Below are 26,736 nucleotides of genomic sequence, written 5' to 3'. Positions count from 1 at the left end.
AAATAGATGGCCAGCAGGGCTAGGGAAGTGAATGTCCTGACGTACTCAGCTCTGGTGAGGCCGCACCTCAAGCACTGTGTTCAGTTTTGGGCCTCTCGCTGCAAGGAGGACATCGAGGCCCTGGAGCGTGTCCAGAGAAGGGCTGCAAAGCTGGTGAGGGGCCTGGGGCACAAGGCCTGTGAGAAGCAGCTGAGGGAACTGAGGGTTGTTTAGCCTGGGGAAGAGGAGGCTCAGGGGAGACCTCATTGTGCTCTACAATTACCTGAAAGGAGGCTGTAGCGAGGTGGGGATTGGTCTCTTCTTCCAAGCAGCAAGTGGTAAGACAAGGGGAAATGGCCTCAAGTTGTGCCAGGAGAAGTTTAGCTTGGTGATTTGGAAAAATCTTCTTCACTGAAAGGCTTGCAAAGCATTGGAATGAGCTGCCCAGGGAAGTGGTTGAGTCACCATCCCTGGAGGTCTTCAGGAAAATGCCGATACAGAGCTCAGTGACATGGTTTAGCGGCAGACTTGGCAGCGCTAGGTTAAAGGTTGGACTACGTGCTCTTGGAGGGCTTTTCCAATGAAAATGATCCTAGGATTGCTTTTTCCTCTCTCTGCTGTGAGCACTGCAATGGGTTCTCCTGTAAAACCCAAATTAATTGATTTTGTTGGCTAACAGATTGAGCTGCACCTGCAGGTTTGAATCACTGTGCCCCTCTACGTCAGCAGAAGGTGGCTGTCAAAACTGATACCAGAAAACGAGAGTTACAAAAAAACAGTGTTTTTAACATGGGAAGTCTTTCAGGTGAGGGCTGCAAGTTTCGTTTCAAAGAAGCAGAGAAATCCCAAGAGCCCCATCAACCCAGTGGCCATCCACCCGAGGGGACCAGGACCACCAGGTGGGAAGGCAGAGCAGGAACCTGCCCCAGGGCTCCCACCTCCCAGCGATGCCCCGACCACATCCGAGGCGACGCTCACCCCTTCGCTCTCCCTCCGACACAAACCCAGTTCTACATCCAAGCACGGTGAGAACATTTTTGGTATGATCCAGTTTTACAAGAGAGAATTTATGTTTCCAATACAACTGCGATTAAAAGTTATGCAAAAAACCACGGGGCCGTTGCCAAGTTATTTAGAATTCCTCCTTTTGAGTTTGCATTAAGATTAAAAGGAAAAACAGCTGAAGGAGAGGGACTTAAAAAATACATGAAGTGTAACGGATAGTGAGGAGATGGCTAGAGGAAAGAAAATGGAGAACTGAAGCCGATAAGCAGGGAAGGGGAACACAACGAGGTATCAGGCTGCAGAATGTCCTCCAAAAGCAACGACAAACTAATCACAGCAATCGGCATTGCCACAATAGCAGGCAGCAGCTGAACACGGCCCTATAAACCCTCACCCTCCTGCAGGGCCAGGGAGAGGCAGCGATACCCCCAACACTGGGTCTGCACCATTCGTAAATTGGAGAGATGGGGAAAAGCAAATGGTCATGCTCCTAAAGCATCTTAAATATTTCCCGGACTAGCAAAATGAGAAACAAACAGAAATAGCAGCAGAAACGTACACACCCACACAGGGAGAAAGGAACAGCCTCCGTAACCGGCTGTCCCTCTCCTCCACGTACCCGGGACTGGAGGTCCCCGAGCAGCCCCTTAGGCAGAGAGCTTCGAACACGGCACGGCCTACCTGGGCACTACACCTCTGTCAAGAGCAGGTGCTCAGCGAGCAGATGCCTATTCAGATAATGAGCTGTAAATAAAATCACGCGCATGGCTACACAGAAGAAATATTTTGGCTTCAAAGGCATTTTTCTTCAGCGTGTAAACACGGCAGGAATTTCTCTCGTGTCTCAAATAGCATTGCTCTGCACACAAAGTCAAGTCTACTCACGGTATGGTTTATTTTGCTCCACCGGCTGGAAACAAAACACCAGCCTTCAGCCACTCGGAGAGACGGCGGCGTAACGTCCTGAGGTTCAGAGATGCTCTGCAACGATGGGCAAGTTATTTTTGGAAATCTATCTGGTTGCTAGGGCAAATTCTCGTAATGATGCGCACCATCCGCCAAGCAGGATCTGGTTTGCAATTCAGGAGGGGAGGAAGGATTCAGAGGAGGGATGACTAACCGGGGGTAACGTGAGAAGCCAAGTGAAATGCCGCACTACACAGGAACACGGCTATGGCTTCCATCACGGCGCAGCTCAGCTCCTACCTGAAACACGCCGGCTTGTTTTGAGCCAACAGAGCCCGGATCGCAGGCTTGAAAGAAACCTCAGAAGGTTGGACAAGGCATCCTGCTGCCCCAAGGCAGGATTAACTACACCTAAGCAGTACCTTACACGGGCCATACCACTACTGAACAATAAACAGCTGTTCGTACAACTATCTCCCATCGGTTTGATTTGTCTTTACACAGGGGAGTAAACGAGGCAGACAGAAACGAAGCAATTTGCCCTCGATTGCACACTGAATCTCCTGCAAAATCTGGAAATAATTCCAGATGTTCAGAAGACCACAAATAACCCATTGATCGGTTTTCTAGGAGCTGCATCGTGGTCTTCTCATTTTCAAAATTACTGGAGCCTCGGTTCACTGGTGCCTTCCATCGGGAACAAGCGGGGCCTCCACGCTTCCATGCTGGGAGCCAACAAAGTGATGTCCCCAAGAGCCCCCAAACAGCCCCAGTGTCCCCCTGGCACCCCAACAGCCACCCCTGAGCTGAGAGCAGTGAGAGAGGGCACGGGTGGATGGAGCCCACGCTGCTCATCCTCCTCTCCCTGCAGAGAGGAAGGGTGGGGGCCCAGGCATTGCCCCCAAGGCTGCAAACCTCTTGCTTGCACCCCCTCCCTGGGGCAGGTGACAGCCTTGAGGAAAACCCCAACATCCTTCATCCAAGTGCAATGCTTGGTCCGGCCTGTGGTGATGGGGACGAACCGTACAGAGAGGAGAAAGTAAAAGCAAAGGTGCCAGCTCGGTTGTCACCTCCCCTGCATCCCTGCCTCACCCTTCTGTATGACTCAAAGGAGCAGCCACAACCACTGCCTGCCACTCAGAGCTGTGACGGGAGAGGAGAAAAAACGAAAGAGGGCCTGCAGTCGCCTGCCACACGCAGCCTTCCCAAGGTGCCATCACCCCTGGGTACGCTCCTGGAGCACCACAAAAGGCTTGTGAAGGCAGGGGCACGGGGCACACGCACACACATGCATACACATGCACACTTTGGCACACGCCATGTGACAGATTTTAAGCAGGCGAGACTCAGATGTGAATATTTCAGGAGGCATAGAAACAAGAAGAAAAAAAGCAGTACACACTCAAACCGGCAAAATCTAAGAGCTGGCACAGCACAGAAGTTGCTCTCCCAGAATTAGAGTGTGTTTGTTTTCTTCCTTGAAAATACATCAGTAACTCTAAAAAAAATAATAACAACTTCTCCAAACAAGGTCTGACACAGCATTTGTACTCACCCTGGCAAGTTCTCTTACTTCCCACAGCTCTAACAACTTCTAGGTGAACACAGCAGCGCCGGGGAGTTCGCCAGCACTACTTGCAGAGAGGTACCTTGAGAGCAGAGGCTCCGAGTTTCCCTCCATGCAGTCCCACTAACACCTTTAATTCTCCTCTAGGAAGAGCACGAGGAGACTCCCCGGGGACTCAGGCTCCGGCAGCAGGATGTGCACGGCTCCCCTGCAGGATGAGGGAACAGAGCTGAGGCGCGCAGCCCTCAGCCCCGCTGTGGCACGCGGCTTGCGTTTTATGTAAGCGTTTGTGGCTGCTGTTCAGTTCTGGAGGAGGGCTTACCATGGAAACTGCAAAGAGGTGCTTTGTTTAAGAGGCAGAGCGCGCTCCTGAAGGGCTGTTCGTCCCCCGCGTGCAAACACCTCAACTGCGGGCACGGCCTCGCCTTCGGACGCATTCTCCAGAGCACGGCCAGCGCCGGCTGCAGACCGGTCACCGCACGCACGCCTCCACACGAAGCATCTCCCCCTGCCCTCCCCGAGCTCAGAAGCCAGGTGAAAGCAAAGCAGGGATCAACTCCTTCAGGTGCCCATTAGACGGTTCTGTGGGAAGTGCCAGCTCCTGCTGAGGGCCCGCGGGAGCGTGGCAGCTCCCAAAGTGCAAAGCCTCGGGGACTGCTCCCAGTCCTGCGCAGCCCGCAGTCAGCAAGTGACCTGGTAATCCAATTAGGCGGCAACACTAACTAAAACTGAAGGAAACAGGGGACAGTAAAAAGGCAGGGGGAAGGAATTATGTACAGAGCAAAGCGTAGCCTCGTTGCTCCCCTAATCCGCAGCTGTGAGCGGGGTGTGGGGAGGACAAGGCAGCGCCTTCAGGCCTGCCCTGCCGCAGGGAGCGAGGGTACGAGTGCGACACGAGTTTTAAGGCCATGTTTTAAGCCACCTCCTGGCTGGGTTTTGGCCTCGGCTGGGCCGTAAGGTGGTTACAAACGAGAACATGGAGCAGGAGATCTCAGGCACCAATGGATTTGTTTGGGGGCGTGAAAGAGCGTGAAAACGATCGCGTCAGTTTCCATGCTGGAGGCCCAAGCTATGGCATTATCCGGGTTTGGCCCAAGCTATGGCATTATCTGGGTTTCTGGAAAGGAATAAAAGCAGAATGAAAGAGAAAAGCTTTGTGTGTGCCATTGTCCTGGATAATTAGCATTTTTAATAGGACAGTAAACATAAGGCTGGCTTCAGATGATGATAACTATTATCATAAAAAGCACGTTCAGCTTTTTATGGATTTTCCATTATCATGACAAAAGAGCACCGAGCATCTTGGCTGAACTGCTGGAGTTAAAAATGTGTAACATCTGACTCCTTAAGAGAGAGTTTTCTTAGAAGAGACTTTCACGAACAAGAAATGATGAGGATGCACTTCTCCTACCACTGATCCCTCTTCTGAAAAACTTTCAGAGCATTTTTTAAGTCTGGAGAGAGAGAGACACGGTTATTTTATCAAACCTGTGATCCCAAATCAAACCCCGACAGCAAGACAGGCTGCCCAACGCAGGCACCCAGCACCTCACGCCCAGGCCGGAGAGCGACCAAATTTGCAGGGAACAAAATATTTTCCCAATCCTCTCCATGGGCAATTAGCATCGCAAGCCTGAAACGTCAAAAGCTGACTCTTAATTACTGAAGTCAGCACTTAATGACTCCAATTATATTTCTACTGATTTCTGAAAATTGGATCCTCCACTACACTTGCTGTATTTAAATTCGTTTCTTACCTCATTTGCGGTAATTATACTTCGACAAACCAAATTAAAATACAGTCGGTTTCTGAAATCCTACTTAAAAATAGTGGGGATTTAAGAATAAGACAATTCTTAAGCCTACTGCCAGTCGCATTTTCATCTCCCTCCCTTCAGAGCACAGAAATTCTGGAGTTACAAAGATGAGACAGAGATGCTAAGGACAGTGTTTGCTAAATGCTGCAGAAAGGAAACAGCATTTTAGTTCTGTGGTAACAACTCACTTTCCTATCCCCCCAAATCACAGAAATTAGCTTCTCCTCTTACCCTAAAAATCACCAAAAGCTACTCTTCTGGGGCCAAACCCGAGATGCCCATGTTGGCACAGCCGGCAGCATCACAGCCCAAACAACGCAGTCGCAGGAGTCTCAGCATTAGTGTTAATTCAAGAGGCAAGAAAGAGGACATGGATTTACATTTTCCCTTCAGTGCAGGGAAATAATACGCCGTTGTCACGGCTGCTTCTTGCAGCAACAGTTTTTCCGTTACATTTCTTTCTGCTATATTTTTATTCCCCTCGTTTGCGGATGCCCCAGCAGAACCAGCCCCTGAAGCGGGGCACGGTGACCAACAGCGGTTACCCTGCAGCTCCAGAAAGAGCTGACAGACACCATTTCCTACCCCCACACACCAAGGACTGCTGCGTGGCTTCGCTCTGCATATTGATGATCCTTAATGCCGCCTAAAAGCGGCGGAGAAAATCTCAAGTATGGATTTCACCACTTTGCCCTGTGCTTGGCAGAGAGAAGCCATAAAGATCCGATGGTGGTGACGTGTGTTTAACGATTAGAAGGGACAGGAAAGCATTCATTAAGACATCCACTTACTCTTGTGGAAAGGGACATTAAGGTGATTTTTCTCCTTGACCAGTGATGATGGCAGGTGAGCTAGCTGATGAGTAATGTTGGTCTGAAAGGGGGCTTTTACGAACAAATCCATATAGATATATAGATATTTAAGTTGGCAGTAAATAAGCCTATTCAGAGAAAGCAGGAAAAGGGGTCAAGGGAATGAAGAAAAAGGCCTGCCACTTGCCCATGACTTCTTCAGCTTCAGGCAGTGATGGAAGATTAATCCTAGGGAATAGAAACCACCTCAGTAAAGATTCCCCAGATTCAACCCTTCCTGGGACCAGCTGAAGAAGTGCTGTCACAGTTGATCTTTATTCCTCAAGCCTGGCATGACAACTGGGGTGGGACAAGGCTGAAAAGAAGGGATAATTAAACAAAAAGAGAAAGCAAACAGGCAAGAACCCTCAGAAACTGATTAGACAATGAAAGTAAATGACTTGGCAAAACAAGGTTGATTTCATTGCCAGAGTTATAAAAACATCTGAGAGATGGAGTGCTGCTTCACTGCCTGATATTCCCACCCTGCGTACCTGCAGCACTGATAGGCACTGGGATGTTTTGGGACGTTTATTGGGGTAAATGACACCACAGCTGGGCCACCTCCTTTCCTACTCTGTGAAAGACAAAAAAGCTGCCGAGGATTCCTTCCTCCAGAAAGCAAACCACCACCAAGGACTTGGGAAAAGGCTCACGTTGCCAAAATAAGGCTCGGAAAAATATATTCATCAAGCTCACGTGCCATTTGTTGCTTCCTTGTCTGGAGGAAGGGTACACCAGCATTCAGTGGGGTCACCAGAAGCAGAAAGCCACCTTCCCTCCCCGCACTTCTGCTCCGTGCTGGGCTCATTTTCCACTCTCATACAGATCCCTTTCCATCCATGTGGGATTTTGTATGGCCAGGGGAAGGTCCCAAGCCTTGGGAAGAACTACACGTGTGTTACAAATCATGCCTACATTCCTCAGCTGCTGGTCGTTTAATCCTTCTTTGTAATGCACTGGTACAGAAAAGAGACTTCAATCCCGTTTCATACAGCTGGAGTCTCGAGTCATCCCGCAGGTGAGGGCAGAAGGACACCCAGTACACATTTGCTTACCGCTGCCACCAACGCCAGCGTCGTGGCGCTGAAATATTCCAGTCGTCAGAGCAGCAGCGTTGCAGGCTGCCCTGCATTTTTAACCCTGATTGTACATAATTGTTAATCACTGACCCATTCTCCGGCGGTCCCAGGCTGGAGTGAGTTGCTAAGCAACCCATTTTTGCTCCAGATACTTTTTAAAGCTAGTTTAGAAATGGCCAAAAGTCAACAGAGTGAGTAGTGAGGCTACTGCAGGCAGATCTGTGACGGAGGTGTGCGCGTGGGAAGCAAGCGAGGCTCAGCCACAGCTCTCCCCAACACCTTGCCCAAAAACGTGGCCTGCAGCCCCAATCCTTCTCACCTCCCTGGTGTGTGCACCCAGGAGCCCCACATCCCTTCACTGTCCCCATTGGGGCAGACACGTGCTCCCAGCTGGCACGCACTCGCTGCCTGGCACCGAAACGGGGCCAGATGAATTATTTCGGCTGCTCCCTCTAATGGGCTTTCATGTCCAAGGGACCGCCACTCTTCCCAGAGCTTGTGGGGACCTCACAGCCCTGGGACTGTGTCCTTCTGGCAAGAGAGCATGGCTAGGAAAGGGGTGGCATGAAGAGGATGGCAAATGTTGCACCCCGTCCGGCTCTTGTACAAAATTCTATTTTTCTCCCTTTTTCCTTGAAAAACACCTCAAATAAAGAGCAACGTTTACTGTGCTCTGTCATCTCAGAGAATTATGTCCTCCTCATCTTGGTATTCTCCCCGTCTCATTAACAACCACTGCGGTGTGCTATTATTGCAGAAACTTGGGGTTTGTCCTGTAGCAATCAGTCATAAAACCACTACAGATTTAAAGAGAAGCAAGACCGAACAGCCGCATTAATTGTCAGGAACTGGAAAAGTTACAGGATTAGGGAGGAACACGCAGACAGGAAAGCGCCAAACTTCTGCTTTCTCTGCCCTCTCCCCCCCCTTTTTAATATAGAACCTACGGGTGTAAATTGGGCCTTTATGATCAGGCTCACAAGGCACCCCATCAGCTCGGGAAGAGGCCGTGGCTCTGTGCCAGGGTGGGTGCTGGAGCAGCTGAACACGTCTCGTTTTCATAACCATATCCCTTCTGTGCATCCATGCAGGTATGCCTTACTAAAAAAATAAATAAAATCCAAGAAAAGTTTAAGACCAGCCTAACCCAGCACACACACAGAAGCAGCAGAGGCCTCTGGCTCGTGCCTTCCCCTTACCTCAGCAAATGTTTGCTATCACCAAAAGCAGGCAGGGCCACGCTGCCAGGGTTTTAGGAGTCAAGGAGATGGTTCAAAGAGCAATGTGAGCTGTGTTTTGTAGAGGAGGGCCAGGGCAAGTCCCGTGACCTTCCTGAGCACCACGAGGCATCGGCTGCTGTGCTCACCTCCGCAAAGGCTCGACGCTGGGTTCACTCGGGCTCTGCCTTATAACCTCATGGAAGAGTTGCTGTAGCAGGATCGCTAGCTGGGGAAAGAAATGATCAAGCATGAAGAAACCATCCAAAATCAGGGCCCCAAGAGCAATCTGAATCCTTCTGTTTAGGCTGTTGTTGATGGTTTGTTATCAAGGACTTAAAAGCTGAACCCAGCTTGCCTGTGCTGTTACTCTCGGGCCCAAGCAAGCTGTTTATCACACCGGGTGATGCTAACCCCGGCCACGCAGCTTCCAGCTTGGTGGCTGCCTCCTCAGTCACTCCAAGCAACACGACACCCTCACCTCCAGCTGACCCCTGCAGCTCAGTATTGTTTCACGAAAAAATCCGGCAGCGAGGTTATGGCAGCCCGCCCTCCAGACAGGCAGACCTTGCGCAACGCCGCACCAGCGCCACACCGCATCCAGGGGCACGGCGTGGCCAGCGGGATCGCAGGCTGGGGATAAACACCCACAGCGCACGGGGAGGTGACAAGCCAGGAACACGGGACTTGTGGCTCCAAGAAGGTGGCTGGGATTAAAAAAAAATAACATCCCCAGCAGCTCTGCAGAGCAAGCTAGAGACGGCTGAGTAGGGGAAGGTGCCAAATAAAACTGCTAGGAGCTGGATGGCTCTCTGCTCACTTCTGCAAGCAGAGCTTCTTGGAAAAGAAAACAATCCCTTCTTGGTCCCCCGAGTGTCTCGAGTACAAAACCTGCACTCGGCTCTCCACCCGGCCTGCGTGCGGGCAGGGAGAGCAGGACGGGCACCACGCAGGCTCGTGAGCCAGCAGGCAGGTGGCAGGAGGAATTTCAGGGCCCCCAGCCTCTGCAGAAGGTCAACAAAATAAAAAAAGGAGCTGGAAAGAGCTCCAAAATGCAGAACGCCCCTCAGAGGAAGAGAGGTACTCCAGTAGCACCCGATAGGTTAAGTTTAAACTCATGGTGTTGGTTTCCCAGGATGCCAGGGGACAGAAACCCTCGCCATCCTCATCCTCCTCTCTTCCTACCCCGTGGCACAGAGCTGGGGAGCTGGCATGGCTGCTCTTGTGCTGAATCCCTTGTGGTCCAGCAGCCTCACGTTTGCAGGGAGTCGTTAATCCATCATCTTCAGCTCTAAGATTCATACAAATGATTTTTATCCATAATTAATTAAGGTCTGTAAATGTGGAAATTAAATTATCATTTACGGTGTAAAACAAGACAGGGCAGAAAAAACGAGGTAACAGCAGCAGCTCCCTCCTCGGCGTGAAGCAGGAGGAGATGTGGGGGTGGGGTTATCCAGCAGCACCTTTAGGTCGCAGTACAAATTTCAGCATCGTTGACAAGCTGCTCAGGTCCGTTCCCAAGAAAGCTTGGCATCCAAGGTGCCAAATTAATCCCGAAGCTCAGCTCCGGGCTGTTCTCAGCGACCCCTCTGACCCTTGCATGACAAGCACGTTTGTAAGACAGCTAAAACCCAGCATTTCTTTCTCTCTTGGCTCCTCTGCTGGAGAAGAGGTTGGCTGAAGCACTAGAGCCGCTTCTCGTCACATGTACGAGGCTCAGCAGACTCACCTTTCCACTCGACTCAGGAGGCAGCGAGAGAGAGAACATGCCGGGAACCAGATGGTCCCGCGCCGAACACAAGGCGCAACTCACTCGAGGGGCTGCGAGTCAGGGAGGGAGCAGGGATGAGCAAGCTACAGATCAGCGCCACCGAGTCAGCCACCGAGCTCAGCCTCGCGTTTCCAGCACAGCCCCGCTGTGGGTACTGCGACACAAACTGCAGCCATGAATGTTTTCTCTTTAACTCAAGGGAAAAACACTCTGGAAAGCTCTTCTGCTTCTTGTTTCAATGGCGAAGCAGCACCTGACCCAGTGATGGGGATCATGACGGTTTCGGAGGCGACTTCTCCCCATCCCTGACAGCCCGCTGACGCAGTTAGTACCGAAATCTGGAAGAAGAGTAGAAGGATCTTCCTCCCTTCTACTGAGCTGCTGCCTTGCCTGATTGCAAAGGGATATTCAGGCTGACACTGCGCTGGGGAGGGAGGCAGTAAACACTAACACAGAGAGACTGGCAAGCAGACGCGTCCCAAGACATTAGCGTACCCGGCCAGGCGGGCAGATTGCGGGAGGGGCAATGGCCGTGCTGAAATTAAGCGATGGAGAAAAGGTTCATACACGAGACCTCTGGTTCTGCACAGCCAGACCCAGCAAGGCACCAGCCACAGGGGAGTTTCGGGGCTGCTCTCCTGCCCCCAGGCACCCTCACAGCTGGCTGAAGGCAGCAGGGCTGGGACGCTGCCCGTGCCAGCAGGAGGCACGGCTTTCCCTGACGCAGAGGGAAGAGGGCGAGGCTCCCCGCTGCCCCACAGGCGCTTCTTGGGCTCAGCTCTTCGCCTGCCAAGGCAAAACCAGCGGGCAGAGTAACAGCACGGGTTGCTTGCTGCTGAAAGAGCAGGCTGGGAGAAGATGGGGAACGTGGATAGCAGGAACAGGAAGAACTGCTCCGTCTGGTCCCTCTCCCTCGTGCGCCCAGCTCCGTGAGCCTGCTGCCTCTGCGGCTCCGACCAACTGGTACATCCCCTTCTGCCGCTGACGCACGGGGGATGAGAAACCCCAATTAAGGATCCACGGCTGGCAGGCAGTCTAATTGGTGCCTCTAGCTCCGCAGGACCCCGGGAGCTGCTCCGTGAGCACAGTTCAGAGGCCAGCACTCCCGAAGTGCCTGCAGCCACACACACACAGCAGAGGTACACAACCAAGCGCCAAATACACACCTATTTTGGCACAGCCAGTTTTTAAAATCTGCCATTTGGTTCCTGTAACTTACCCATCAGGAACAACGAGCACACAGTTGCTTCCTCCATTGCACTGCAAGCTATTCCCCACTGCCTCTGAGAGCTGAGGCCCTGCAGAGGGCAAGGCACACACTTGGTTCCCCGTATTTCTGTGGGGTCTGTATTCATACAGATATGAACATAAGAGTGAAGCAGATGCCCAAATCTCAGCAGGCCGGGACTGGTGACCAGCACAGCTGCTCCTGGACAAGCCCTGCAGTCCTCCAACCTGCCAGGACACAGCACAAGCCTTTGAGACATGCAGGGTGCAAGTGACAGGCAGATCGCCCAGACTGCGTTTGCACATTTGTTGTTTCGTTTAAAACCTGCTAATCCCAGCCACGTGGGCTCCCGTTTGCTCAGTGACCCTCTGAGCTCTCTGCTCGGCCTGCGTGCAGCAGCACTGCCATTCAAATACCTGCACCCAGCTTGGGATGGGGTCCTGCAGAAGGAAGGGGACCAAGGCAGAGACAGCTGCCTTGGTCCTTTAACCTTACCCTTTAAAACCAGAAAGCCCAAACCCAAGTAGCCTGGGTTTGGGCAGCACACACCAAGTGTTCAAGTATGGGAGGCAGGAAAAAAGCAATTTCCTCATCAGTATCACTTTTGTCAGCAACAGGACCCAAAGAAGCAAAACCACGTTCTGCAAACCACCCTGAGCGAATCACGAGCGCATCACACCTCATAAATATCACTCTTCAGCTGGGGATCAAGCACTTCTCTCTCTAATGAGCCTTCCCAAACAGAGCAGACGTCGACCACAAAACAATTACACAGAATAATATTGGAAATTCCCAATTAGGTACAGCGCGAAAAAACACTTCAAAGAAGAAAAAGAGCCCAAGAAAGACACTAATTACATATTTTTACCCTGCTATAGACGGGGCTTATTTAAAGGAAAGCATTTTGCTGGAAAACGTGTTTGTTTTAATTATCTAATACTGATCTCATACACAAACAAATCCAAGCTATGGAAAAAATGCCATGCCCAGGCTTTTACAACAGGGTTCAGCCAAGGAGAAGAATGTGTTAAGTAATTAATGGTTTTTTGCAATCTGAAAGGTACCTATCGCTCCGTTTTGCCCATGGGAAATAAACGCTGTTGCAGAGCGATAAAATGCTGTTGCAGAGCAAAATCTCTCTGTGGCCCAGCCTCACTGCTGCCTGGGAAAAACAAAAAGAAAGCCCTTTTTATTTCAGCTCCGTTTCTGCATAGCTGAAGCACCCCAAACTGCCTGAGGTTATCGGCACAAGCATCCAACGTGCGGAGTGTGTTAAACGCATCATCAGCTGGACGAGCCCGATCGCTGAAAGCAACGCCAGCGCTGGACGTTGGTTAGCACGGAGCTAACCCAACTAAAACCAGAATCCATGGGAATCAGGCATAAGCGAAAACAGAAAAATCACACAGATACATGGACAGCTCAGAAGAAAGCTCACCAGGCAATTAAGAAGGAAAAAAAAGAACATGAAACTTCACATCAGAAGAGAAATCGCCATCCAGGCTATTTCATTCCATTAATTTTTTAGCAGTATTACCCACTCCAGTCAAGTATAAGATAGAGAATTTATATTTTTAGCCTGTTGAAGCAAGCCTTCTTCCATAAAAAGGAGAAGCAATCTCACAGTAATTCATCCACAGTGCAAAAAGAAAGGAATTCCCTCCCTCACACAGTGAATTCAGTGGCAAAACTCTATAAATATTGCAAACCAGTTCCAGCAACACAGGCGATTTAAAAGGAACTCGGAAGCCGAGGCTTAAACCAAGCCATTCAAGTCAAATATTTTCACAGCAAAGGGTTCAGAGGTAGAGGATGGCGGGTTGATTTTTTTTTCCTCCGACTCATGACTCTTCTATCAAAAGCTTACTGTAAACCCCAAAGGGAAGGAAAAAAAACAAAACCAAACGATCAGAAGAAAGAGAATAGCAGATGTTTTGGCTTCTTTTTCCCCAGCTAGAGCCACAGCCCACACCTTAGCTCTTCCACACGGGGATGCCCTCATCTTCTCCCGGTGACCCGACACCCACAGCTCACCTCCTGCCGGCACCAGTCTTCACCGCACAGCCGCTTCCCCCTCTCAGCCCCTGCGCCCACCCCTGTGCAAACTCACATTTGGGGCTGTGTGGAGAGGTGCAGCTCTCACCATGAAGGCTGAGCGCAGTCAGGGAGCTCCTAGCACCCGGATCACTGCTGTAGGGAATTTGTGCTGCCCAGAAGGGCAGGGAAATAGCAACTCCATGAAGCTGCAAGAGAGATGCTAAACAGAGCAACAACGAAACGCAAAGATGCACCCTGCTATTTCTGCAGTAACTAATTCAGTAAGGAAAAAAAAAGAGCAACTTGATGCTTAAAAATATTCTTCGCAGGCTATGTAAGATCCATTACTTCTTTGCTAAAAGGAAACATCCAGGATGAAGGAGAGGTCCTAGGGAGAAAACAAAATAAACTCGTTCCACAATCGCGTGCCATTTGCTTAAGACCACTGTGATGAATGCACACCAGCAGTCTTCGTTTGGGGCTTCCCCTACTCATCCGAGCGCTCAGCTCTTCTGCTCCCCAGGCTGAGTGAAATAAATAAATAAACACCGTACGCATGAGTAGCTCCCGACATAAATATTTGTTAAAGACTTTTATTGTTACTCCTGACACGGGCCATCTGCACCGTAGAGACGTTCAGACCCACGGCACAAGCAGCGAGGCTGGAAGGGCGAGCAGCAGCGATGCCCTCTCCTACCCGCAGGTCTCGAGGCCACCAGGCAGCAAGGAGGCGCTCAGGTGTCACAGCAGCTTGGTCCGATGGCAGGTTTCAGAGAGGAGTCCACTCCTGAACGCTGCCTTGCATTAAAGCACGCACAGAAGTTCGAGCAGCACTATTAAAACGAGCCGGAACAATCCTATTACAGCTAGGCTGGCTAGCCTCGCACAGACAAGGCTAATTAGCTGTTTTAACACACTCTCCTTCCACAATCAGCTTTTCAGAACCAAAGCAACCACCGGTTGCACCGCCAGCACATGGCAGGACAAGACAAACTCACAGCCCTCCCTGGATGAGGCCCCGGGCACACGAGCACCTGGTAACCTCACAGCCCCCGGCAGGGGTTAGGCTCACTGGCAACAAGACCGAAGCGTGGGGCAGCAGCATCTCGTGATCCTTGCCACCTCATGTTTAGATATTTTGTGTTTTTATTTTTATTCTTCCTATATTTCTGCGTGTTAAATATGACACGGGCTAGTTTGCTTGAAACTCTGAAACACCCTGTGCCCTCGCTGACGCAAACGCCCCCCGAGGGTATGCCAGCTTGTGTTCAGCTCCCAAAAAACAACTGAAGAGGCTACTTGACCGAGGCAGCAGCAGGTTTACTTTAGGCTTCTGGAGTGGAAGCAGGTATTACAACCAGAGTACAAACAGAGCTGTAAGCGGCAGCAGGCCTCTGATAACGAGAAAGAGAGATTAAACCAGCCCCTAATGCTGAAACAAACCCTTCAGGACCTTAAAGGGAGAAAGCCAGGCTCCGATTATTCCTTTGACATCAGTGCTGCTTAGCTGCACGTAGGTGGCTGGCTATTCTGCTAAAGATTTCTGTAAGTTTAACCTTACTTTTTCAGAAGTTGCACAGAAACACCTCCTTGGTATTTAAATGCTTTCTCTAGGAGCCTACAGATGCTCGGGCTCCAAGCCTCCTCTGGCAGCGCCGCACGCCTGCAGCCCCTGAAGCGCAGGGTGTTGTCAAGCTCAACGGCAACGGGAGATTCAACATTTTAATCTCAGCTAGGAGAAACTGCCTTTCAAACACAGGAAACATTGGCACAGGTTAACAAAAGGAAAGAAATGGATTCAATCTCTTCAAAAGCTCAGACGGGTGGAAGAGATCCACCGGGCATTAAGGCAGGAGCTTGGAAGGAGAGCATCCACGGGCGAGCGACACCGCCACAGCTAACTTGAAAGAGGAGATTTACGGGCAGATTAAGCAGCAGCATTCGTCCCAAGCCTGGAATATGGGGTAGTGCATGCAAGAAACATGCTCTGCTTGCTCCGGGACACAGAGCAGATCCTGGCACCTCCTGATTCTTTCAGAAATGCGGTCACCTTCAGTGCCTCGAGGAAGAGGCAACTCCAGTGACATCCAGCTTTCAGCACTTGGCAGGAGAGGATGGGAAAAAGCATCCATTTGCTTAACCAGGGATCTGAGGGTTGGGAGGGAAAGGCACGTGCACCAAAAAAGCCAGGAAGGAAATCAATGAGCAGATGGGGCACGGTCAGGAGGGAGGAGAGCGCCTCCTGCTAAAATGAGACTGCAACCAGCTTAGAACTAAGTTATAGGAAAAACATCCCTCCACCCCAGGAAAGCCTGCCCTGGACGTGCCAGCCTGTCCTTTCCACGGTGAGGGTGAAAAGCAAGACAGCTTCCCCAACACGTTACCCTCAAATCTCCTGTGGACCCAAATTCATCAGGCAGGCAGGCAGTGGCCAGATTCAGCTACACATCAGAGATTTATTTACTCACCAGAGTCAACTGGAGGGAAGGAAAAAAAAAATATATAAACGAACAGCCCAACAGCCCACACACTTCCCTCTCCCTTCATTTATTTCTGGCGTCTTCCTACTTTGCATGGCTTGTGACACCACCAAGCCCAGAGCATCCCGCAAACAAAAAGCAGAAAAGCTGGTCTTTCGTGGGGATAAAAGAAGGCACAGGATCTGCCCTGAACTACAAACAGGTTCAGACACCTTCTCTGGGGAAGATAAAGGTTGTTTCGCATGTAATTCCTCCCACCGCCTCCAGCGCCTTTAAAGTACTGGGGGAAGGAAGGAAGAAAATAAGGATGTGTCAGGAGAAGATGGCACATTTGCATCAGGCACTTTGATGGCAGAAACGCTCCTGCGCACCCCCGGTTATTGAGGAGGCACTCGTGGGCCCCTTACACAAGAGTGGGAACAGGCAGCAGGCGTGCCAGGCTCGGTCTGCGTGCCGCATGGGCACAGGAGGGCTCCCTCCACGGCTTCCCGCATGCAGCGTGGGGCCACAACCGTCCATGAGGAGGAGGAGGAGTGGGAAATGGCAAAGTGGCACGTGGAAGTGTTTGTAAACAAACAAGAAATGGAGCACAGATGTTCTCTGCATCTCCTAAACACACACGTGCCCACGCTGGGATACGCTGACCCAGCACCAGGGCCTCCAGGAGTGACGTTGCAGGAGCAACACAAGGTGGCAAATCCACGCGGCTCCTCCCGTGCCACGAGCTGCTGCCCCATCCCCTCCACGCAGCTCAGTCCTCTCCTGCTGCTTTGTGCTTGCCAAACTGGTACAATTAAGGCATCAGTCTTCTCTCACTGACTCCTACGGACTGCAAAGCCAGTCCTCTCTTCCTGCAGTTTCAGCTCAAAGCAATTTTTTGGCACAGCTCCCAAACGGGAGCAGTTCCGACAGCGAAGTACTACTGACAGCAGAGACCAAAAACACAATTCGGTGACACGAAGAGATGCTGGGCATCACAGATCAGATAACCAACATGCTAATGCTAGGAACAAATAAAAAATAAATTCAGATTTCAGACAGGGCAACATCCCCAGGTGCCATTCAAAATGTTTGACGACTTACTGCTTCCTTAGAAAGCCCTGAAAAGTACAACACGTAATTTCCAGCTTCTGCTTGAGAGAGGGCACGCTTGCTTTTAGCGAGGCAGCCCCCAGCCCTAAGGGGAGACTTCTGCGTGCTGCAGACATCACTCTGCATCTGCATTTCCACCTTCTTCCCCCCTCACACTAGCCCGGGATGTGCTTTCAGCAGCTGCTGGAGCTGCAGACAGCATCCCTGCAGCTGAAAGTCATCTCCACGTATAAACAGATGGCTCCAGAAGATGCCCACCCAGCAACAGCACCGCCAGACGCCCCATGTTTGCAGCTGGATGCTGAAAAAATAAATGAATAACACTTTGAATGAGCCCTCCCTGGCCGAGAGAGGAGCTGACACCCAGCAGGTGGATTTCCAGCCCCAAAAGCCAAGGTTTCTGGTGGCCCAGAGAACAGTGGGCTGAACGGGTGCCTCCCTCCTGTGGCAGCCCGTGTGTGAATATGGGGTGGAGCAGAGGTGGCAGAGGCTGCCCCTTTGGCCAGAGCACAGCCCTGAGCAGGACCCCCAGCCCAGCTCACACTGCTCTGCTGCTGGCTCCCTCCTGCACGTGCTGTGTCACCACGGGAGCTCCCCTCTCCCCTGCCCGTCAGGAGGAGGATGCGTTACTGCCCTGAGGACCAGGGCTTCATCATTCAGGACTCAGAGACCTTGAGCACCTGCAGCAGGCAGCTCTCCAAGGCACGTCCTGTGCTGCTGGCCCTCACCCCGCTGCATGACAATTCCCCTCAGGGTGCCCCCACCTCCCCCGGGGACCTTGCTCAGGATTTCAGCTGGCAGGGAGCCCGAGGGCTTTCTCTACCAGCAGAGAAACTGGGCTTTTGCTAACGCTGCCGGCCCTCACAGCGTGCCAGCAGGGCACAAATCATCCTGGAGAAACATCTCGTCTGCTGCTGGCTCACTGCTCCAATGTCACCCTTTTTCCCCTCCCACTGTGGGATGGAGCAGCCAAGTCAGGCAAGACCCATATGGGCCCCAGGACATCCTCCCACCCCTCCAGTGCAAGGTGGGGAACAGGGTACCCCCATGTACGCTCCAGGACAGAACGAGGCAGCAGGCAAAGTGCTGACAAAGAGGGGATTGAGCCTGTAGGGCTGCTCCATTTGGATGGGACAACCCCAGCCAAGCAGAGAGCAGGCATCACCCAGACGAGCCCGTACTTCACGTCTGACAGTCCGCATTTAGAAACAAACCAGAGGGGCCGGGGCCACAAGGGCAGCAGCAGCTCAGCAGTGAAGAAGTGAAGGCACTTCCTTAGAGTGCTGCTCACCAGACCAGAGATGGATTTTTTTTCAAGTATTTTTACTTTTGAAGACAAACAGGCAAAAAAGATAGGTACAACGAATGCCACCTCTGGCGCCTGCACCAGGCACAGTCCCTTCTCGTGCAGCTTTGAAGCGATACCCCAACAAATCTGGCTTTCTCCTGGTTTATTTCAAGGGCAACCTGCTTCTCTCCTGCCCCAGGCCTTCCTCGGCCCATGGCAAGCCCCGCACGTAAGCTACACACAGGACGTATGGTCCACAAGGATGCTGCTGCCAAATGTCAAGCTCACGTTATCTGCAGAGAAATGCACGCAGTCATCACAAAAACTGGCGCAGACCATCAGGAATTTAGCAAGAAAGGAGAAATCAGCACTTGGGTACGGCTGCATTGGAGGATGCTGTCTCATACGCCCCATGACAGGCTCCCAAGGACACAACATCCCTTATGCCACGGTATTTGGCACGAGGCCTCTGCCTTCCTGCTCGTATGGCAAAGCACCAGAAACCCCTCATGAACTCTAATGAATTTCAAGGCACCGTGATGCAAAAAAAATAAGATTAAAGAAAACATAAAGCTTCTCCCAGCAACCCTGACGGTGCACGCACACCAAACACAAGCTGCTGCACATCAGTTGCAGCCATTTCAAGAAAACGCCCCCATTTGTGCAACGAGCTGAAACACCAAAAAGCTCAGGGCAGCAGTGAAGCAAACCTTTGCTGGCGATCAGACCTCGATCCTCCTCACTCTGCGGCTGTGCTTCCACCGGAGGCAGAGGGCAGCAGCCAGAGGGCACCTGACCAAACGTCCACCCAAACTAGCTCCTGGCCATGTTTCACCAAGAAAAATAAATTGAAAGGCACTCAGGTAACATCAGTTACCCTCCCCGATGCTGCAAGGAGGAAGGACGTGCACCAGAAGTGAATCTGCCATCATGGACCCAGGATGGGGTTTGCACCGTCCCCAGCTGGTCGGGCAGCTGGGGACATTGCAAAACTTTTTTTTAGGTTTATTACCAGAGGAAAAAGAATATTAAACTAAAATTACAAACATGTAACTGATGAGTTCAGAAGCAGTTGGTGTAGCTCTGATCCCACAACGAGAGGTCCCCAGCATTATCGACTGTCAACAATTATCACTCACAGACACACAACACAGCTTTGTTCCCCACTGGAAGCCTCAACTGCAGGCAGCAGGAGTTGCTACTGAGGGCAAAACACAAAGCACAGCCTCGCCATGCCAAGTGTTCTCCAAAGGGAGACACAGGAGTGGGCACAGAAGCCTCGTCTTCACCAACATCCTTTAAAACAAACAGAAATGAGAGTGCACACCCCAAAGGAGGGGGCCAGCAAGGAGAGGGGACCCCAAAGAGGCACCAGGCTTAATGCATGCTTAATGAAATGTCTGGTTCATTAGGTATTGAACTTCCATCAGCACTTGGAGGGAAAGCTACATGCAGAAAAGATGAAATGCAATCAATTCCTCCTGAAATTGCATACATTTCCCCCACATTAATCCTCGGCAAGCTCTTCCCAACTGATATTAAGCACCAGATCAATTAATACTAATTGCTCACCTTATTTTCACAGAGGAAGCTTCACACCTCAGCAAGCCTCAAAAAAAAAAAAAAAAAGTATTTTTTCCAGATACTTGCCTGGTCTTTTTATATTCATTTAGCTCTGCACTTAATTATTTTGGCAAGTAACTGTGTCAGCTCAAGTTTCCTTACTCATTACCCTTTTGCCGAGCAAGAGCACGAAGCAATCCCGTTTTTATAAGCGCACTGCCGCCAGCGACAGAATAAACAAAGTTTTCTCTGAATCACGGGGTGAAATCCCCAACCCATTGCCTTCATTAGCAGGCTTGCCATTAAATTACTACGGCTTGTCCGACTCTCCCAGAAGACAGCCATGACCAGGCGAGGAAACGGATTGTGCCTGCAAGGAGCCAGCCCTGCAGGATTTAGGATCACCTTTCATGGTGATCCTAAAGATGCAGCACGTCCATTTACTGTGCACATTTTTAACACAAGCCCTACAGGTAGCACAGAGTCAACAGGAGCCACATTTCTCATCCCCCGCTGTAGGAGGCCAACAGGTTTTCTCACCACCACCTGATGAATCCTCGGAGGTTTCTCTTCCTACACGCCACAGAGCCACATTGTACCTCACCATCCCCCTCCCCTGCTATCAGGGCTTAATTTTTTTCCTCTTTTCTAAACACAGGTCCATTACTGTCTGCATGACAAACGAGACAAATAGCTTCGCAAACGAAGTGGCTTAATGAAGACGTTTTTTCTTCCTGGTTAAAGCTGTGCCTGGGGACAAGGGGGCACCAGCACCCCTCAGCCTTTGGGAGGGCTTTTTTGGCTTTAGCTGCGGCTAAGCTCAAGCCTTCTGCAGCCAAGGGCATCTCAAGCTGAGTTAGTTACACGGTGGGAACCCAACAGCCTCACCTCAAAACGCCTCTCTAGTCGTCCACTCTGTGCACTACCTGCACCGCTTTGCTGCCTTGCCCTCCACCTTGTTGCACGGCAGACGTCAAATCCTCCAGAACAAAAACCAGTCCCCTCTTAAAAGCATGACAGCAAAGGTACATCGTATTAGGGGAAAAAGAAATTAAAACATCCATATCTATGGGTTTGGTTTAGTTTAGGATTTTTTGGCTAAGGTTCTCCAGATTTCCTGTCAAACAGATAACAATTTGGAAAGTGCCTCTGAAATTGTGCCACCCAAACATTAGGGCAGGTCCATGATGAAGGAACAAGCACCAAAGGAGGCCTCGTGAGAGTTATGCCAACATGGAAAAAAAACACAGGTAGGGCACGAATGAAGGTCTTACTAATAAAAACATCAAACAGCCCCAAAACTCTCCAGGAACTCTAGGCTAGGAAGTGGCACTGGAAAGGCTCTGAGACACGCTGCTGAGAAGCAGAAAGCAAAGAGACGCCAGGAGCTGGCTCAACCGAGGTGGCAAGATACAGATAACCAAGCTATCTCAAAGATAAACAGGTGTGATCATCCAAAACAGCAAAAATGTTGCAGCTATAATAAGGATCTGCTCCCAGCTGCTGACCCCTGGTGCCTGGCGGCGCGTCACTTCCCAGGGAGGGCAGACAGCCAGGCAGGGGGAGAATGTGACTGCAAATCCAGAGGGTCCACGCAGGCTGCTGTGCAAAAACACTGGGGGGAAAAAAAGTCAAACCAGGAAGGTAGAATTTGTGTAGCAACATCACAAGTTTTCTCTCTCTGCATAAAGAGGGACAAGATAAAGGGGATCAAGGTATTCGTGTTCTTGCAGAGTAGTGCTGATAAAGCAGGAAGCCACGGACAAACTGCTAGGCCACGGCTCTCTGGCATGAGGTTTTAAATCTTCAGATATAAGAAGTTTTGAGTGAGAGATGAGAGATGCTTTCCAGCTGTGGCTTAGCTTTAGCCTAGAGATATGCAGTTGCTCTACAAAGGTAGTTCCTAAGAATATTTTTTTTTTTTTTTTAAAAAAAGCAACAAAGGGAGAGGAAACTCCAGTCATCCAGGAGTGCTATCTATCGCCAGCCAGGCTGCGATTAAACAGCGAAGCGGTGACTGAAGGGGACACAGGATGAGACAGGACAAAGCCTTCTTTCCTTCGGTAGTTGGGTTGGGTTGCAGATCTCCCAAGGAGGCTGTGCAGCCCATGTGGTTTTACCTGGGGAGAGCAGGAGAGCGGTTCCTCTCTGAAAATACACTTTAGAAAGAAGAGAGACGGGAAAAGCCTCTCCCCTGCCAGAGGGAAACGCTGCCACGGCACCCCGCTCCCCACTGAGGGGCAAATCTGCCCACACCAGCACGAGGGCTTTCCAGGAGCCCTGCCATCAGCAGCCTGACTGCACAGCCCAGCCCTCTTTGCAGCCAGGTCTTCGCCCCCATTCTGCCAAGGGAAGGACGGCGCTGCCCTTCAGGAAGGGGCACGCTCGGCCAGAGCAAGCGAGCTGTCAGCGAGGCCGCGATCACTCAGCAAAATGGCACAAACAGGATGGCAGACGCGCGCTGCCAGCATCCGTGGCGTGAGAGTAATAATTTTGAAGTGCTACTTGATGTTTCTCTGATGAAGCTATTTTCAGCCGCTTTGAATCTTCTTCAGAAAAGCCAGTCTTTCCGAAGCAAAAGAGAGTCGTGACTGTTCTGGGCTCGCATGCACGCATGTAAGCAGTTCAGGTGTTTAAATTATTTATCCGCAAAGAGGAAAACTGCACTAACCTTCGGAACAGAACATATGAAAGGGAAAAACAATTACCCATAAAGACATGCTGAATAATACGAAGCAGTATGAAGTTCTCAGATGCAGATGGTAACTACGGCCAAAGGTTTTAAAAAATAAATAAAGAAAAACCCCTCTTGCTTGAAGACATAACGTGTTCCAAACACACATTTTATTGCAGCCTGGTCTGCAAAATTCCAAATCCAGAAATTTGCTGCATTCCTCACAACCCACGCTTAGGTAGGTATGCGTGACATCCAGTGCTCTGGACCAGACCATCTCTCCTCATCACCTGCCAGCAGGAGTAACCCTTTTGCCTTTCCTCTTCAATTTTGCCTCTTTCCCGTCTCTCCTCTCCAGGCCACAGCTGCCAGGAGACCTCCCAGGTGGCAGATACACAGGGTGGGAGCGACCCCACAGCCTGGTGGGATGGCTCCCTGCAGTACTTACCACAGAAGATGCTGCTCAGGAGCTAAAGCTGCTGATCCCCAGGCAGACCGAGCAGCTGAGGTGACACAGCAAGTCCGTCCTCATGAGCACAACGCCTTCCCTCCGCCCCTCGCTCCCTGCCCACTCCTCTAAGGGAAGAAGATCCTAAAACAAGGCTGAGGTTAATGGATTGGGCATCTCGTTCCAGCTCGCAGGTGCTCAGAAGACTTGGCTTTATCCACCAAAGTTAATGGAGGAGTTCAAAGAAAAACAAGGAGGAGTATTTATATTGCAGACTGGTGAAACGTCAAACTGGATGCCCTGACGCCAAGATGGATGAGTTTATCACGAAACTGATAGCACAGCACGCACAGGCAGTCTCTGAGCACCCAAGAAAAGAAATAGGTGGTTATTCCCATGAAAATCCAGCCCTTCTCGCTGTTTGTTACTGTCTCTCTCTGCTTTACCACCCGGCAGGCAGCACTGCCAGCTGTGGAGGGGGCAGGCAGCAGCCACTGACAACAGCCCGCTCCTAGGCAAACGATCTAAAACCCTTCCCCAGCCTGCACGGTATGGCCAAGATTGGGCTGATTAAATAGAAAACGAGCTCCCCATCTCTGTGAAGGAGGCCCGGTAAGAAGTTCAAGGCATTTCAATTTACTTCAAGCCATTACCAGCTGCTGCTTCAATCACGTTGCTTCTATAATCTGGGCAGCGTACCAAAGATCACAAAGGTTTGGGTTTAAGTTTCATTTAAAAACCCCCTCGCAGGAGAAGAATCATTCCTCCATTTTATTAAGCAAAAACCATAGGCTGCTGACAACGCTATTACAGGCGGCAACATCAATGGAACGGTATATGTATAGATATAAAACACTGAAAGGAAAACATTGAGCTGGAAGGCTACTAACAAAAACAGCAAGGAAGACCCCTGGGACGCTCTCTTTGCGATTCCTTTTTGCTCAAGCCAACGCTTCAAGCCTCCTGCCTCAGATTCCCAGGTAGCCTACAAAGCATTTTATGGCATCGCTGCCCCAACCCATCTGGCTATCCAGCAGAGCAGCTTATAAGGGCACGACATGCCTATCGCTGACAACAGGGCAAGGGGAAATCCCACAACGCAGATGCATCAACTTTTTTGAAATAACATCGGCTCGAATTGAGTTACACCGGGAAAGTGACCTGTTCTGATGCTGAAGGTCCTTGGCATGGCTGCTCAGAGCTGAACCATCTGTGAAACTGCACGAGGGATCCAGTTTCACGTGGAGCAGCAGCCAGAGAGATAATGCATACATTACACAGCCTCCAGCAGCACGGTCTGCCCAACTGCTCCCACCTACAGGGGATCCCGAGTCCCCTTCTTCTTAGGATCGAGCTCCAGCCACAGTAACCCTTTGCTTCACGCTTGGTTTCAGCCCGCATCAGCCTTTTTACTCATTCTGCACTTTTGCCATTAGTATTTTTTATAGATACAGATGAGATTAAAAAAAAGCACTTCCATTCTGTCCCCCCACCTCCCCTTTTTTAAGCCTTTTGCTGTAACCCTAAGGATAATTACTTTGGGGGCTGAAATTTCCCACTCTTGCTCTCATCCCAGAAGTACACACCTGAAGAAGATCTGCTTGGTCATGGAAGGTTTTTACACGTATTCTCAGACAGGTAAGCCCAGCTGCATTGCTAACAGTAGCTAAAAAACACCGGATTTCAGAAAGGAAAACCGGATGCGATGTTCCATGTTTTAGTTAACAGCCTTCCCAGACGCAAACCTCCAGTTGCTCTGGAAACTGCAGCTCGGACACCACCACGTATATACATCAACCTGCTGGCTACACACGCTAGCAGCTCCTCACGCTCACGTCACAGAGACTTTTGGCAACGATTGCTGCACCCTGGTCCTCCCTAGGTGACAATCCGTCCGTCCCGTAGCCCCCAGCACAGCTCGCCAGCTGCATTTCCTTCACGCCTCAAAAGCTGTGCAGACCCTACTGTCACAACAGCCCTTCAGATAAGGGAGAGATGGAAACAGACGCGGTTGCTTCCAGGATATGCCAGGGGTTCAAAGCGGGGCTGCTTCTTCCTGTGTTTGTGGAAGCTGGAAGCAAACGGAGGGCTTGGGGGATGAGCGAACACGGTGGACGAGTGGGGCACGGTGCACAGCTCCACCAGCAGCTGGTTCAGGAGGAGATGGGAGGAAGGTTGGAGCCAGCAGCGGAGCAAGAGGGCAATTGGCTAAAGGGAGCGGAGGGAGATGCTCAGGAGGAACGAGCACTGGATGCTCGTGGAGGAGGATTTGACACAGCACGAGAAGCCAGATTAAAAAAAAAAAATTACATACGTAGCAATCGGCCTGAGTGCCAGTTGCTGTGGAAACCGTAACTTTGAATTCAGTGGCTAAAATCCCCAGCATTTCTATTTATACCACGCGCCTCACTACGGCGCGAGAACTTGGAGAAAGGGAGAGCTCCAGCCCCAGCCAGGTTCCCCCCTGCGGCACGCAGAGGTCCTTCACACAGTGTTCTTTAATCGCTCCTTTCATCGAGCCCCTTCCGATGCTGCTGGCACTGGGTGACCACCCTGCGTGTGTACCTCTGACAGCAAGCCACTGACAGCAAGCCACTGACAGAAAGCCTCCAGAGCAAGGCAAGGAGCCGAGCTGGACCCACAGAAACCCAGTGCAGCCTCCAACAGCCAGAGGAGCCAAGGGGCCGCTTGCGATGGCAGCGCTGGTTTCTTTGATGGAAATTAGAGGCAGCTCAGGCAGGGAGAGCCCTCAGAGCCAGCGGCGGCTGAAGCGATGCCGAGCACCCCGCCGGCTCCAGGCCTCCCAAACGCTGCCTGGAGCCTAGCGGGAAGCCTCGGCTGGCCATGAAGGCAGCCCGGCGATAGCCGCGAGCCCCCCATCACAGCGCGGCGGCTCGCACATCCCCCCGGGGCCGTCCCACCCCCCCGGGAGCTCACCTGGCGGCGGTTGCGGGCGGACGGCGAGGCGCGGGCGGACAGACGGACGGGCTGAGGGGGCCGGGGTCGCCTCACGCCCCCCCCACCCCCCTCAGGCGCCGCTCCCGGCGGACAAAAGCGCGGCCGCCGCCGCCGCCGGGCTCCCCTGGCAGGCACGGGGGGGCCGCGCTGGTGCTGGCGGCGGCTCCCGGCCCCGGCCGGCCCCTCACGGCCGCCGCCGCCGCTGCCCCGCCTGGGCCCGGCCGCGGAGCGCTCGGAGCGCGGAGCCGCCGCCGGGAGGCGCCGCTGCCATGTTGCGGCCGCCAGAGGGGGAGGGGGGGCGGTGCCGCCGGGCGCCATGGAAACGGCCCGCCCATTGGTTGTTCCGCCCGTCAATCGCGGCCCGGCGGGCCAATGGGAGGAGGAGGCGGCCAGCAGCGCGGCGTTCGGACTGGGGCCGGTGCGGCACCGCGGCGCGCGCGGGGAGCGGAGGGGAGGGAGGGGAGGGAGGGGAGGGGAGGGGGGTGCGGGACCGCCTCGAGCTTCCCGCGCTTGGCGGCTCGCGCCCGGCCCGCCCTGAGGGGAGCGCCTCACGCCCCGGCCCCAGCCCCGGCCCCAGCCCCTCAGTGCGTCCCGAGCGGCCCCATAAAACCAACACGGGCTGAGACCGGCCACCAGCCCTGCCAAACGCGCCTGTAATAAAAGCAAACACGCTTGTAATAAAAGCAGTTCCAGGGGGAAGCGCCTCCCCGCTTCGAACGTGGCGGTGGGGAAGTCCGAGTCAGTCCTCGCATCTCTGTCAAATAAAGTAT

At 51.9% G+C, this 26,736-nt stretch overlaps 1 protein-coding gene across 8 annotated transcripts in view; it reads right to left on the bottom strand.

Moving 5' to 3' along the window:
• Nucleotides 1-26,229, bottom strand: part of TIAM1 (TIAM Rac1 associated GEF 1) — a 151,634-nt gene extending 125,405 nt beyond the window's left edge. For 3 of the 8 annotated variants that reach the window (XM_068689419.1, XM_068689478.1, XM_068689471.1), the window contains exon 1: nucleotides 25,946-26,229. The gene's annotated coding sequence lies outside the window, so the exon portion shown is untranslated. Of the gene's footprint in view, nucleotides 1-1,869; nucleotides 1,925-3,445; nucleotides 3,647-8,573; nucleotides 8,654-25,945 lie in introns of those variants that run through there. The other 5 variants (XM_068689424.1, XM_068689488.1, XM_068689428.1 and 2 more) reach the window with 3 other exon arrangements.
• Between the last annotated feature and the right edge of the window lie 507 nt (nucleotides 26,230-26,736).

This window comes from Anas acuta, chromosome 1 (genome assembly GCF_963932015.1).
Source record: "Anas acuta chromosome 1, bAnaAcu1.1, whole genome shotgun sequence".
Classification (NCBI taxonomy): domain Eukaryota; kingdom Metazoa; phylum Chordata; class Aves; order Anseriformes; family Anatidae; genus Anas; species Anas acuta.
This window is presented reverse-complemented; position numbering and strand designations above follow the sequence as displayed.